At 38.7% G+C, this 13,373-nt stretch overlaps 1 non-coding gene and 1 pseudogene across 1 annotated transcript; one reads left to right on the forward strand and one right to left on the reverse strand.

The window, feature by feature from the left end:
• The window catches only part of LOC124975298 (chromodomain-helicase-DNA-binding protein 1-like), a 138,742-nt pseudogene that overhangs the window by 100,409 nt on the left and 24,960 nt on the right, over positions 1-13,373 (reverse strand).
• On the forward strand, positions 9,703-9,774 carry Trnaq-cug (transfer RNA glutamine (anticodon CUG)). Its single transcript has one exon. It is a non-coding gene; the product is annotated as a tRNA-Gln (tRNA).

Consider the following 13,373-nt stretch of genomic DNA (forward strand, 5'->3'; position numbering starts at 1 on the left):
GACTAACAGTGTCTGCCCTGAAGAGAGAGAGAGAGAGCCTGTGAGAGACAGTGTGGTGGGGTAGCTTTGCTTAAGTACTTGAATTTCCTGGGCTAAGGATGATGGGGCCAATTGCAGAGCAGTTAAAATTTGTGGGCTACAGATTAAGCCAATGGCTGCCAAATACAAGCTGACAAGTGAGCCAATGGCTGGCTAGGATGGTACACTGACAGCTGCAGGTGTTGTCATGCCTCCTTGCCTTCCCCCACAGGCGTTTTCTGTGCCCAACCACTCAGGAAGGAGCCCCACGAGGTCCTAGGGTGTGCTGGTTGTAGGCAGCCTGAGGCCTGAGGTGAGAGCCAGACTGCAGGGCAATCCAAGTGCCTGCCTCCTGCCTGCCACAGCCAGGTGACACCTAGCAGGTTCATGCAGGGAGTGTGCTGCATCAGTAGCTGCATACCTGCTGTCTGCTAGACAGGCAACCCACTAAGCACTGCAGTGAATATATATTCTAACTGACAATTTTGACTACCTCACTGGAAATGATACCTTAATCTTTCATTAAGGATTTCTGTGTGTGTGTGTGTGTGTGTGTGTGTTGTGCCAATTGGTTCATGGACATATATGACATATATATGTACACATACTTGTTTCTTTTTTTTTTTCTGATGTTCTTTTTATTGTTTTATTTCAAGGATGAGTTTTATGAAGTAGAATTATAAGTAATAAAATTCATTGTTTTTTTTTTGGCATAAAGACATCAGTTGTGTAGCCACCACCACAGACAAGAGATAAGAGAGTTTAATCACTCAAACAGCCCCTGGGTGCTGCCATTTTGTTACCAACCATTCCTACATCCTAGCAACCACCCATTTGTCTGTTCTATTGCTATAATTTTGCATTCCTTGGGCATCATATGAATGGAGTTGTCAGTAGCCATTTTTTTTAAATACACTGGGGATTGGACCCAGGGTCTTGCCCATGTGCACCACATTAAGCTACATCCCTTTTTAATCTTTTTGTGCTCAAAATAATAGTATATTTGAAACAAAAATTTCTGTTGTTGTGTGTATCAGTAGTTGGTTACTTTTTTATTGCAGAATATAATTCCATAGTGTAGATGCAACAGTTTGTTTATCTGATACTTACCAGTTGAAGGATTCAAATTTGCTTAACTTAAAAAAATAATCAATGCACCTCATGTGGCTGCCGGAATTACTATCTGGCTGTCTGTCCCATGATTGACCAATTAAATTAAGAGGCAAGGCATTGACTCAAGGAAGGTGACTTTATTTGGAAAGCCAGCTCAACCAAAGAAAAGGAGAACTCTTGTCACAAAGCCCTTCTTGCCAGGAAGCTGATCCAAGATGGCTTATATAGGTGGCCTTTGGTTATTCCCCAGACTGGTGGGCAACTTCCTGCAGCAGGAGGCCTGGATGATGCACATCCTATCAGATTACTTAGTTATGAGGAGTTTTTCACTTTCAGCAAGTCTCAAAAACCATGATAAGTGCAGGGGTTGTAGCACAGTGGAGCTCATGCCTAGCATGTGTGGGGCACTGGGTTCAACTCTCTGCACTGCACATAAGTAAACAAATAAAGGTACCTTGACAACTAAAAAAAACTTTAGGAAAAAAAAGAATATCCTTTCTCTATTGTTGCATACTACAAACTCCCCCACAATGAATGTACATCATCCTTTGGTTAGTTGCAAATTCAGCTAAGCCCCAAAACATCCTCATGCATGGTTTCACTAGTTTGAATGGAGCCATGTGGGTAGGGCTCTGCATGGCAGCAATTTGTTTCCAGGCCTTCTCCTTGAGGGATGGTGAAGGGTGTAGGTGGGATCAAGGCCTTTGCTCTCAGTACCCAGCCTAGACACAGCCATCTCATGTGGAAGAGAGTGTGTGTGAAGGAGGGTGGGGTGCAGCCACTGAGAGAAGGTGCGATGTGTGGGTGAAGATTGAGTGCTTGGCTTTAGGAAAGGACTGAACAAGAGCACCTGCTTCTGAGAGTAGAGCAAGCCAGAGCATGTGAGTGTGTAAAAGCAAACACCCTCACAAGCTAATCCTTTCCTGGACCTGGTGAAGCCAATGGATGGCGGGTGCCCAGGAGGCTGCAGTTCTTTTGGCCAATAGATAGAGGTGTTGTACCATGTCTGGGTTCTGCTTCTGCAATTGCCCCATTCAACATCCCTGAAAGACCCATTAGCCTCTGCGTTCTGGTGGTGAGGGAAAATAGAGACCACCATCCATGTCCCTGAAGCAATGTCTCACAGAACAGGGGGTTCAAACCAGTTTTCCCAAGTTCTATCCTTGGGAAGCCTCCATCTCTAGAGAAATGAGAGTTTCTTGAAGCTTCAGCCTTAAGAGAGAGGCCCAAATGCGGAGGAACAGCCAGCCATGATCAACAGGGGCCTGGTTATTATCCTGAGATCAATTTACTGATGACCTCAGTCTATTTGCCTTTCCCTGTGGTCCTTTGTGTAATAAAATTCTGAATTTCCAGCTTTAAAATACTTGCTACTAGAGGTACTAAGATGAAAGACACACAAGGTCCCATTCTGCTGCAGGGCTTCAACTTATAAATAACTAATCCTTCTAGGCAAAGCAGACCAGAACGGAGACAGGGTGACACAGAGGATGGTTGTATGTGCTACTAAAATATTGAAATGCTTCTCTTCTAGTTGGTAAATAGCTCTTGACCCAGCACTAGGTTTGCCAAATCAAATACAGAGAGCACCCCATTAAATTTGAATTTCAGATAAACCACAGGTAATATTTAAGTATGTTCTTTTTAATTATTTATTTTTATTTTTACAAACTGCATTTTGATTCATTGTACACAAATGGAGTATAACTTTTTATTTCTATGGTTGTACACAACATAGATTCACACCATTTATGTAATCATAAATATACATAGGGTGATACTGCTTCATTCTACTATCTTTCCATCTCCCATCCCCTCCAACCCCATTTTTCTCTACACCATCCAAAGTTCCTTCATTCTTCTCTTTCTCCCGCCAACACCCACCCCTTGTTATATATCATCATCCACATATCAGAGAAAACATTTGACCTTTGTTTTTTTGGGATTGACCTATTTCACTTAGCATGATCTTTTCCAACTTCATCCATTTACCAACAAATGTTATAATTGTATTATTTTCTATGACTGAGTAATATACCATTGTGTATATATACTACAATTTCTTTATCCATTGAACAATTGAAGGGCATCTCGGTTGGTTCCACAATGTAGCTATTGTGAATTGAGCTGCTATGAACATTGATGTGGCTGCATCACTGTAGTATGCTGATTTTAAGTCATTTGGGTATAAACCAAGAAGTGGGATAGCTGGGTCAAATGGCAGGTCTATTCCAAGTTTTCTGAGGAATCTCCATATTGCTCTCCAGAGTGGCTGCACCAATTTGCAACTCCACCAGCAATGTTTGAATGTGCCTTTTGCCCCACATCCATGCCAACAATTATTATTGTTTGTGTTCTTGAAAATAGCAATTCTAATTGGAGTTAGATGAAATCTTAGGCGGGTTTATTTCCATTTCTCTAATTACTTGGAATGATGAGCACTTTTTTCATATATTTTTTGATCATCCATATATCTTCTGTGAAATGTCTGCCCAGTTCCTTAGCCCATTTATTGATTGGTTCTATGTATTTTGGGTGTAAAGTTTTTTAAGTTCTTTATAAACTTTGGAGATTAGTGCTGTGTCTGAAGTATGTGTGGAAAAGATTTTCTCCCACTCTGTAGGCTCTCTTATCACATTACTGATTGTTTACTTTGCTGAGAAAAATTTTTTAGTTTGAGCCTATTCTATTAATTGATTCTTTCATTTATTTCTTGTGCTATGGGGGTCTTGTTAAGGAAGTCTGGTCCTAAGCCAATGTGATGGAGATTTGGGCCTACTTTTCTATTTGGTGAAGGTTCTTAAGCCTAATTCCTAGATCCTTGATCCATTTCTATTTGAGTTTTGCACAGGGTGAGAGATAGGGGTTTAATTTCATTTTGCTGCATATGGATTTCCAGTTTTGCCAGCACAATTTGTTGAAGAGGCTATCTTTTCTTCATTGTTTTTGGCACCTTTGTCTAGTATGAGATAACTGTACTTATGTGGGTATGTCTCCACTTCTTCTATCCAGTACCATTGGTCTATCTGTTTGTTTTAGTCCCAATACAATGCTGTTTTTGTTACTATTTCTTTATAGTAGAGTTTAAGGTCTGGTATTGTGATACCACCTGCATCAATCTTCCTGCCCAGGATTGCTTTGGCTATTCTGGGTTTTTTGTTCTTCCAGATGAATTTTATGATTGCTTTTTCTGTTTCTATGAGAAATGTAATTGGATGTTTTAATTGGAATTGCATTAAGTCTGTATAGCACCTTTGAAAGTATGGCCATTTTGATAATATTAATTCTGCCTATCCAAGAACATGGAAGATCTTTCCATCTTATAAGGTCTTCTTCAATTTCTTTCTTTAATGTTCTGGAGTTTTTATTATAGAGATCTTTCACCTCTTTGGTTAGATTGATTCCAAAGTATTTTATTTTAGACTGATATCTCTGATGAATATAGACACAAAAATCCTTAATGAAATCCTGGTAAATCACATACAAAAACAACTTCTTAGTACAATAGAGCATCATTGTTTCAGGTACTTGTTAGACTATATATAACTGATGGTATCAGAATTTCTCCAAATTTTTTTAATTCAAAAGCTGAAGACTTTATAAAGTAGACTACTTATGCTAAGATCAACAAAATATGAATTAATTACTAAGCTAAATGGATCAAAATAACTAATAAAACTGTGACTAATGTTCTTTTAATTGTATATGAGAAACTCCCATTTTAAAATATATTCCAAATGTTTAAATTAGAAAAATTTGTACAAATTAGAAAGAAACATTGTTTAATGGCATCTGTGTCAATGATCCTTTTAGTTTGAGAAAAAACCAAAGGTGTTAATATAGGTATAAATTAATTAATCACCAATAATTATTTTTAAATAGTTGATTGGCCTAAAAATTTGCTCAAAACAATTTAAAAATGGTTAAACATAATGCAAAGTGCATTTACTAATATTTTTTACTTTTCTTGATCCTATCATTACTTACAAATACACAGTAAGAATCCTTAGTCTTCCTGTCATAACTATTACCATTTGGATCTAGAATATTCCTCAAATTCTCATATGTTAATGGTTGGGTTCCTGATATAGCAGTATTCAGAGATGGACCTTCTGTGAAGTGGTTGGATCAGGAGGCTCTAACTTCATCAGTGAATTAATCCATTGATGGATTGAGAAGTGGCAGAAACTGTAGGAGGTGGAGTCTAGTAGGAGGAAGTAGGTGACTGGGTGTATGCCATGGAAGGGTATATCTTGTCCTAGGCCCTTTCCTCACTCTCTCACTCTGCTTCCCAGCCACCATGAGGTGAGCTGCCTTCTTTGTTACACACTTCTGCCACCATATTTTTCCTTGCCTCAAGCCCAGAAACAATGGAGTCAGCAGGCCATAGATTGAAACCTTTGAAACAAAGAACCAAAACAAGTCTTTTCTCTTCTAATTGATTTTCTCAGGTATTTAGTCACAGCAACAGAAAACTAAAACAATAACATAATTAAATATATTATATCCATGACCAAGGCACAAGTGTTATTTAATTTGGCATAAAAGTTTACTATTAAGGAAAAAGAGCTATGCTTCATCTATAGAAATGATGCCTGCCAGGTCCTGTCACAGAAATGGTCTCTTACCTGGTGTATTCCTTACAGAACCCAGACTCTATTATAGGTAGTAAAAGATGTTACTTCGTATTGGCTTGCAACATCGAAGAATGTGAATGGGGAGGGAGGAAGGAGCCTTATGGTTTTAGATGAAACAGATAAATACTGGTAAATACAGATTCTGAATCCTTAATCTTAGTAAAATTGAAAAGAAAATACTGCTTGCACACAAAATAGTAAATTACAACCTACAGACTTTATGAAGTTTCCAAAAAGAAGTTAATACTCAGTCTTTAGAATCTAGTTATATTGCCTATATATTAACAAGGATTTTTATGTACATACTTAACACTTCTGTTTTAAAATTTCTTTTTAATTGTAGATGGACACAATACCTTTATTTTATTTATATGTGGTGCTGAGGATTGAACCCAGTGCCTCACACCTAGCAGGCACTCTACCACTGGACTGCAATCCAGCCCCATACTTAGCACTTCTATAAATCTATATAAATAAAATTTGTCAAATAAAATTCAGAGTAATTATGTTGAACCAGAAAATTGCTACGAACTTAGGTAAATGAAACTATGCCTCAGGAGTAAAATTTTGGCTACAGAGAGGGACTACGGTAGCAAACCTAACCCGTTGGACTACCATTACTACAATAATCATGTAAACCATGCTCTACAGAAAAAAAAAAATAGTTAATAAAAAAGATCAGGTGCATCCTGTTTATCACTGGGCTTCTAAAATAAATTAAAACTTGAACATTACTTATAAGCTTGGATTCTTGAACAAAGACAGTCTTATTATTTCCTTTATGATCTAACTGACATTTTTCTATTTAGTAGTTTTCCCTCTTTTCTGTAAGGATGCTACATGAATTCCACAATGTGTATAAGCATGAATATTATATGGAATAATTTTTTATTCAACATGTTGCAATACCTTATAGTTATTATATTTTTGATGTTCCAGTGGTCTTTGATTTGACTAGAGGAACTTCTAGTTGTCATCTGTGACATTAGGAAATGTCCCTATTAATCTTTGGGCACAAGAAGGTGTTCCAAGTTCATCTTGCAATTTTATTTTCCCAACCCCAAAGCACAGATTTTTTTTTAGACAAGGAATTGGACTTTCCTTTAGTAGGAAATGGTATTCAGAAACCAAGCCATGGACAGTATATATGCTCACTGCTGCTTGGATACCATTGCTTCAAGGCTCTACTAGTGGATATCATGAATTGATATAGCTATCTACAACTCCAACTCAACACCATAGGGTTCTTCTCTAACTTTTTCCATTTAATAGTTTCATCCTCCTCTGCCAAAGTTGATAACCTTCTTCCAGAGAAAATTCAAAGCATTTACTGATTTGCTGTATCCTGTAAGGCTTATAAAACAGATCCAGAATTATTATACCAATTCCTCTGCCATCAATAAACCTACTAAATACAGTTCAAGATGTCCTCAGGATATACTCAACTATAGAAAGACAACCACTGCCTTCTAAATTTACTTGAACTAAATTTTATGTGGTTATATAATTATTTGATATATTGTTCATTTGCTCTGTTTTTGTTTTTAAGGTTAGCATTTCCACTCTTTTTGGATACATAAAATATTGATGTGGTTTTAAAAGTAAGTAGATTAAGATATAATTATAAAAGTCATTTTTAAAAAATACTCTTAGTGATAGTTGAACACAATATCTCCATTTTGCATATTTTTCATGTGGTGCTGAGAACAGAATGCATTCACTGCCTTGCACATGCTAGGTGAGTGCTCTACCACTGAGCCATAATTCCAGCCCTGAAAGTTCTTGTTACTTCTATGCCTTAGATCCATTCCCATGTACACTTAGATTAAAAAAACCACTCAATTTTCTGCAAAATATTGGTCCTGAAGAAACAGTATATCTAAATAATATTATATAACCCCCCTTTTACCTTAACACACTCCTTTGTACCTTGCTTTTTTCCCCTCTCACATAAAATACCATATCCATGCCAGTTCCAAGAGAAGCTCCTAACATATAAGGCTGCAAAGTGCTCCCTTGTGTCTATATGTGACTGGGTCATTCTTAATGTGGGAAATAGGGTCAAGTTATTATGACATCATTAACCCATGTGGTCAAATAGTATTTCCACAAGTACAGACCAGCCTTAGGAAGGGGAAGGTGTTTTTGAGAGCCATTTATAGAAGAAGAGGGTGGGGATGGATTCCAGAAAAAGACACTTGCAGGAGGAGGTTACTTAGTCCATGGCCCAAATCACCTTCCTCTGCCCCAGCTGTCTGTGTGGAGCTCCAGGTTTATTCCCCAGGATCTTATCAGGACTTGGCTGTCTCTCAGTATTGTCTCTCTAAATAAATTCCTCACCCTCCCCATTTATATTACCTTTAATAGGCATCTGAATCATCTTTCTTTTTTCTCATTTTCTTCCTTTATCTTTTTAAACATAAGGAACACATGGATGTGTACTTTTTGTAAGTTAATCACATGATACAAGAAAATACATAGAAAAAAATTAAATTCTGCTCCTTCATACTCATTTCTCCTAGAACAACAACTGCTAATCATATATAAACTACCACTCTTGGATCACTAATTCCCCACTGAACAGACTAGGGGACCTCTCCAAGATCTCAGTCTCCACTCAAGAGTTAGGAATATCCAAATGCTCTGATGTTGGGTTTGTGCACAGGTACTTGCCATACAATTGAAAGTTTAAAGGTAGAAGGGCTAGCAGCAGTATAGAGATCCTTGTAAGTCAGTTTTTCTTCTGCCTGCCAGTGACTATGGAGACTCATATTCTGAATCCTAAAATGCCAGATTGTTGCTTTCTCAACACTTCTTGTACCCAGGAGAGGGGAAGCATACCAATTTATTTCTGTATTTCCTCAGTCTTTGTTGGACTTTCCACTTCTCTGCAAGGCAGCTGGCAGCTGCTCTAGCAGCTCTGGTCATTGTACTCCATGCCCAATGTAGCCACAAGGGGGCCATGAGGGGAACTATTGCCATTTCTCAATTGGGGTATTAAAGGAGCATTATGCAAGGTGGATGGATTTTGATGGACTTGGTGAGTCAGCCTTAAGCTGTGTGGAGCTGAACTTAATTTTTTTCTATGTATTTTCTTGTATCATGTGAGTAACTTACAAAAAGTACACATCCATGTGTTCCGAGGTTCTTCACTTTTGAATCGCCTTAACTCCGGGTTTGTTCTGTGCTGTCCTAAGGCCCACATTGACCAGGGGAGGACTGCCTGGGGATACTCAGTCACTCAGCTGGGACTGCCTCATTCCCAGCAGAGACCCGCACAGGCTTCTGACCTTAGAAGCAGTAGGACCGCTTGTGTTGGTGAACAGCAATTCCTCACCTTCCTTTCAGACCATGCTACCCTTCCCAGTGTTCAGATAATCTGTGCTAAATAGACATCAAGGTGCAGGTAAAAGTGAGTAGTAGTAGAGAGGGAGGTGGAGGAAGAGGAAAATGGGGAATAAGATGAAAAGTGAAAAAAGGAATCAGGGATAAAGGAGAGGAAAAGGAGAAATCACAGTGAATCCCAAATCCATTTCTGAAGGTCATCAGCGCTCTCAGAATAATTAATGAAAAGAGGAAAGTTGCAAAGAAGAGTAAAGAAAAACTTTTAAGGGGGTGGGGCAGAAATTTTATTTTGTGGTAGGGAATTCTAGCAACCTAAGGGGAACAGGTGGGTCTGGCAGAGGCTTAAAACACTCTTGCATGTCTTTAATCTCAAAGTGAATTTAATTTCATTCTCTGAAGTACAATCCTAAAGGAGTGAGCAGAGAGAAGTGGAGAAGTGGGGGACACGACTCCTCCTCCTGTTGTAGAGTGAAGGTACCTGGATCCTGTCTGAGGAGGAAAAGCACCAGGGGAAGGAATTCTAGAGTACAATAGAAGCTGAAGAAAGGATTTGCCAACCAATAGTGAGGCAAGCAGGTGAGGTTGTTGTGGTTCTATGGTGTAATGGTGAGCACTCTGGACTCTGAATCCAGTGATCTGAGTTCAAGTCTCCATGGGACCTTTCCAGTTAGTTGGGTTAAAAAACATTTTCTTTTATTCTGTAATGAGACAGAGTTTCTACTTTCACATCCTGCTTTACTGAACAGGAGGGTTTCTGTCTAGGGAAGGAAGTAGCTGAGGGTAGCAGATATTTCAATTTCCCATGTCCTTTGCACCACACAGCCTTTGTCCCCCACCCTGTTCCTTACTTAGCTCATTAATTCAGATACCTGAGGACCATCCTTAGGTGGCAACCACTGTGAAATTAGGACACATCGATCCTGGGATGTCTGAGCTTGGGATGTCCTGTTTTCAGCAATTCTGCCAGCTCCATGCTCACTGATTTTGGAGGTCCCCAAACCTCGGCCAAGGGGCTGAGTGACTTGGCAAACTCTGCCCCCTGGGTCCTTAGGTGAACTTCGGCCTCTAACCACCAAATCCTTCACCCCGGGGTTTTCTCCTACCCCAACTTCTCCTCATATTTGAACCTATTTTCCTGTTTCTGTACAAGTAGAAATTACTTGAAATATGAAATACCATTCCTTCCTTAGCTTAGTGGTGGGGTGATGAGATTCCATTTCCTGTGCTGGTTTCGAGCAAGTTGGGTACATTTTAGTTGGTTTCATTGGATTCTTACCTGTCACCATTTTGTCTGAATAATCCCGAGCTTCCTAGTCTCTATTGAGGCCAGGAGGGGCTGCAGTTGCCCAGAATTTTGCACCCCAATGTAAAGAATCCACTGAAGCCTTGAACTCTGCAAAGTAGAGACCTGGGCCTGGATTTGTGTGTCCCAGGGGTTGAGTCCCAGGGGATTTCATCTCAGTTGGAGTTGAAAGGAGCCTGAGCAGCTCCAGTGGTGTGCCTCAGAATCATGGAACTCCCCTTGCTTTTGCCAGGCTCTGCACCCAAGACAACACTGGAGAAGATCATGAAAAGTCCTTTGCAATTCCTTCCTCTTCACGGAGAAAGTTGGATGATTTTAAAGATCTTCCTACCTAGTTAAGAAGTTCTTCACCACATGCTTCAGAGAAGTTTTGATTTTTTTCTTCTGTTTTTAAAACTTTCCATGGTTACAAAAGACTGGAAAATATAAACCTCTCAAAATAGGGTTAGAGGAGGAGCTCATTTTGGAGTGTTTGAAAAGAAAGTCAGAGGCCAAAGAAGGTCACAAAAGGAGAAAGGAGTAAGGGAAAGAGAAAAAGAAAGAAGGGGATCAGTAAGGAGCCAAGAGAGTAGTTTTCAGTTGCCGGGTTGGAGACACCGCATTTGCCCACTGTGGAACCTCTCTCTTGCATGTCGTTTGAACCCTGACAGATCCACCCAAGAATGATGTCCATCCAGAAAGTCTGAAGCTGTTTGCTTTTTGTCTTTTTGCTAATTTGCTTTTCAGTCTTCTTAGTGGAATGGGAGAAATCCCTTATCATATGTGTAGTCGCTAAATCAGAGACCTGCTTTTCTTAACCCATTATGTCTTGTCGTCTCATTTATGAAACACCAAAAATTTTACATTGAACCACGAATATAGAACTTATGTAATTTTGAAACAAATATTTGTGTTTTTAGAATTCTAATATTCTGAGAAATGTAATAGGCAAATGATCATTGATGATATTTAAAAATATTAATGATATTATTAATGATAATAAATTATATAATAAGCTGTAGAATAAACTTCCCAAACTATATTAACACACCTGTGTCAATTTCATTAAATTATTGGCAGAATTGAAAACTTGGAATTTAATGGCTTAAAGTTGACTAGCAGGTATATGTTTTCCTCCTCCCCTCATCATCTTCCCTTTCAGACAGGCTGCCTGCTCGGCTTGGAGAGGTTAGATTGAGGGGAGAGGTACAGGACTTGAGGTCATCAAATCAAGGACTAGTTGTGGCTGAAGATTCAAGGACTAGAGTTCTTTCAGTAGACAGTACACCATGTAAAGAAATGTTTCTTTTCTTTAGGTTTCTCTTAAGAGTAGACATTCCTACTCTTAAGCCTTCACTCCAGGTCCTCCTCTTACACTCCTTGAGAATTGTTTAGTCCTTATTTAATTTTTTAATGCAATTGAAAGTTTGTAGTCATGAAAAGAAATTCTTACAATTTTTTGAGACTCATTTTAAAATTGATTTAGTCAAAAACTAGTTAAGAAAAAAATCTATGAATTTAGAGAAAAATACATAAAGCACAAATACAACAAAGGACTTTTGACTACAATATGTAAAGAACTATAAAAATTAAATGGAAACACACAGCAACAACAACAAAAAGACAAAAGACATGAGCAGACATTTCAGCATATGAGCACATGTTAAGAAGTTCCACATCATCAGACAGAAGGAAAATGAAAATTAAAATCCCAGTGAAACACCTCTGCACTTCCATTAGAAATATCAAAAGATGAGCTGCTCAGAGTAGCAAGCAACTTTCACACATTGGTGGTATGAGTACAAAATGGTAATTCACTCAGGAAAAGATTTAGAAGTTTCTTATCAAGTTAAGAATACTTGGGCTGGGATGTATCTCAGTTGGTAAAGTGCTAAAGTGCTTGCCTCACAAGCACAAGGCCCTGGGTTCAATCCCCAGTGCAGCAAAAAAAAAAAAAAAAAAAAAAAATTAAGATACTTGTGTGATCCAGAAGGCCCAGTCCTGGACATCTGTACCTTAGCAAAATAAAGACTTATGTTCACACAAAATCCTCTACAGGGATGTTCATAGCAGTTCTAATAGTAGTAGCCTCAAACTAAAATCAACACAAAAGTTTTTCAACTGATTAATAGAAAAACAGTGATATTTTCACTGAATGGAACACTCAGCAAAAAATAAAGGAATGAGCCAGGCATGGTGACCCACACCTGAAATCCCAATGTCTCTGGAGGCTGACACAGGAGGTTCAAAGCCTCAGCAACAGTGAGGCACTGAGCAAGTAAGTGAGACCCTGTCTCTAAATAATATGCAAAATAGGACTGGGGATGTGGCTCAATGGTTGAGTGCCCCTGAGTTCAATCCCAAGTACCCAAAAATATAAAGAAAAAAGTGAACTATTGATATGTGAAACAATTTGGAAGAATCTCAAAGACATGTATTGAGTGAAAGATTCCAGTCCTTAATAGTTAGGTATTATAAGATTCTGTTCCTATGACATTGTCAATAAGACAAAACTATGGAGATGAATAGATTGGCAGGTGCCAGTCTTGTTTTGGGGAAAGATGTGATGGTAAAGAGACAGCATGAGGAAGGTTTTGGAAGAGCAAAACTTGTGTTCTGATTATGGTGATGATTACACAACCTTAACATGTTAGTAGTGGCAGAGAGATTTTACCAGAAGAAAACAGCAGTTTCACTTTACAATAATTAAACAAACTGTAATGTAATGTATAAAGTTGCTCTCCCACCCTTTCCATTGCAGTCATTTCCCCACCTCCCAAATACTTGTCAGTCTTTGCACACCCTAGCTAGCTATTGGTTCATCATTCAGCTTGCAATTATCCTCTGTTATTGGTCCCCTCTTAGCCTGGTGGAATTCAACTGCTTTACCCTGCAGGGAGACACTGTTTGCTTAATAAACCCTCTTATGTAATTTCCTGTGTCCAGCGTGGTTTTCATGGGATTTCTTACACAAACAA

Source organism: Sciurus carolinensis, unplaced genomic scaffold (genome assembly GCF_902686445.1).
Source record: "Sciurus carolinensis unplaced genomic scaffold, mSciCar1.2, whole genome shotgun sequence".
NCBI classification, from domain to species: Eukaryota; Metazoa; Chordata; class Mammalia; order Rodentia; family Sciuridae; genus Sciurus; species Sciurus carolinensis.